Source organism: Borostomias antarcticus (assembly GCF_949987555.1).
Source record: "Borostomias antarcticus genome assembly, chromosome: 2".
Classification (NCBI taxonomy): Eukaryota; Metazoa; Chordata; class Actinopteri; order Stomiiformes; family Stomiidae; genus Borostomias; species Borostomias antarcticus.
This window is the reverse complement of record NC_140235.1, coordinates 40,925,837-40,928,336: the sequence shown is the minus strand read 5'-3', so window position 1 is coordinate 40,928,336 and position 2,500 is coordinate 40,925,837. Positions and strand designations below refer to the sequence as shown.

The 2,500-nt window shown below is 48.1% G+C and overlaps 1 protein-coding gene across 1 annotated transcript in view; it reads left to right on the top strand.

Annotated features, from left to right (window-relative positions):
• The window catches only part of rabgap1 (RAB GTPase activating protein 1), a 66,794-nt gene that overhangs the window by 32,744 nt on the left and 31,550 nt on the right, over positions 1–2,500 (top strand). The window lies entirely within an intron of this gene.

Genomic DNA, 2,500 nt, shown 5'->3' with positions numbered 1-2,500 from the left:
GCGCCCCGGTCTCGCCGGACCCGAGTACGGCCACCGGATCCCCAGTGGGAGGGGCATATTGGGCCGCCGCCCCCTGAGGGCGGGTTCATTTCATCTCGGCTCGAGGGCGGATCTCCGACCGCGGGGTCGCACAACAAATCCTCCACGGTAACAAGGGGACAGTTGGACAATATGTCGAGTGTGATTGGCTGCCAAATTGTGTGGAAATGGGACAAAATCTAAACTAAATGTATATATATATATATAAAAATTAGGTCTGACTTCTGACAGCAGCGTAGTCACAGCTATTGCGAATTCGCTCTTGTTTGGAGAAAATGGCTGCCTGCCTTTGGCTGCCTGATGTGCGTTTACACTGGTTTTGTGTTTACAGTAGACTACAGTATATCATATTATGATCCAGCACCAACTTCTCAACTCTCCCATCCATGGTTGCTATGGTTGCTGTTGCCAGCGACGACTTACGACAGACTGTTTTCACTCCGTATTCCATCAGATGGGCTTTCTTGGGGGTGGGGGGGGGGGGGGGGGGGGGGGGGCGGGGCCGGGGCCGGGGGGGGACATCATGTTCCAATCAGTGCTCAGGCCTTATCAGATGTAGTTATTTTAGGTCATGTCTCAGTATTGATCCTGTCCAGTCCTGTGGTGTTGTGTTGTTTTGTTCTACTGTATTCATCCCCCCAAGGGGAAGCTTGTGTTGGGAGCCGCTGTTCTATCTCCCCCATCGTCTATCTCGTCTTCTATCTCGACCATCGAGTCGCGCGGTCAGCCTGCGTGACCGACGCCCCTTCGGTCTGAACGCAGACCAGCAGAACGCCCCGTTAACCCGACTCCGACTAGACAAACGGGCGCCGAGATGAATTAAAAACAATCGCTCAAACGTTTTGACCCCTGTCAAATCAAAAACACAGAAAGAATCCAACTTAAGACATCTTCGTTCGCCGTTTTCGCGGAAACTGTAAACGGATTTGGTTTCGCAGGTTCAAACCCAGGCGCACGCACGGAAACGTGCACACGAAGAATGTTGGAATGGCTCTGAATCCAGCCCATGTGATGTGTGATCACAAGATGTCTAGATTCCTTGTTTACTCTCCGTATGGAGACGTACGGAAACTGGAACGTCGTAGGCCTGACATGAGGAAGCTACTGATAATAGCTTGTTTGTATGCAAAGACTTATTAGTGGAAGGGGCGTGCCCTACCCAGGCCCAGGGGCCCAAGAACTCATGGCCCTTTGCATTTCTTGTCACATAATCAAAGGGCTTAGTCAATCACATCAATGGCAGAGCCCCAAATCCTGCTGAATAAACTGAAGCATCAGCCTAAATATTCACTTTGAAGACGTCCCAAGAAAGAGACCATTGTGATGCTTTTTAAGTGAGTGTTTATCTAATAGTGCTTTAGGTGGGCTGAGGACATATGGGCCCTTCAACTCTTTTAGGAGAAATCCAAAAAGCTAGAACTTTCCACAGAGTTAAGGTCCCTGAAGTCAAAACCCAGCTGGGTAAAGCTGCTTTTATTGTGAGTTTTCTCACTTATCTTCAAATTGGATGCCGTCTCATTGGGCAAATTCAAAAAAGCGATAGATGAAATGCGTGCAGGGGCCCTTTATGTGTCTTGGCCCAGGGCCATCATCTCATAATCCGTCTATGTTTATATGTGACGATGAAAGCAGCAACACTGTAAACAGTACTGTAGATCCCAGCTCTCTTCAGCGGCGGACTTCTGACTCTGCGTCACCTGTCAGTTTTAGAATCCGTCGGCCATTTTGTGTGTAGTCACATCATCGCTCATCCACGGCCATCTTGTTCAACACGGGGCGTGAGTGGCTTATGGTGCGTTTGTGGTCGCAGGTGGCAAGTCGCAAGTGGCAAAATACCTACCTCCGACCTGTGTGCATTCGAGCTATATACCATTATATCACAGTTACCTAGTTATATCTATATACCATTATATCACAGTTACCTAGTTATATCTACTGCATTCGAGCAACTGGGGGCTGAAAAACATATCCGAATTTGCGACGAGGAAGTGCGAGTTCATGCGGTGTTTTATTTAATCATTCCTAGTAGCAAGTCGCAATTTGCCACCTCCCAGTTATAAACGAACGCACCATTATTTCCCAGTGACGATGCTCCGTCTCCTACTAATGCTCGTTTATGGTCGTTTAGGGTCGTTTAGGGTCATGTTGCTGTGTGATGGGGACTTTTGCCTTGGGCAGGGCTGGCTGGGAACTTCCTCTTTATACTGAGCTGGCTGTGCCCTCTGGGTCTGATGCTACATGACAGTATTAGCAGTGTGTACGCTAGCTAACTATGTGCTACTATATGCTTTAATTAGCTGTCACTATGTCGCAGACCTCGGATGACCCAGCCGAGAGTGTGTGAGGGGGAATTTCCGTGTGTGTGTGTGTGTGTCTATGTGTGTGTGTGTGTGTCAGGGTTATAATAGTTTTGCTTTTTTCATTAGTTTTTATTTTTATATCGTTTTTAACTTTTTGGGTT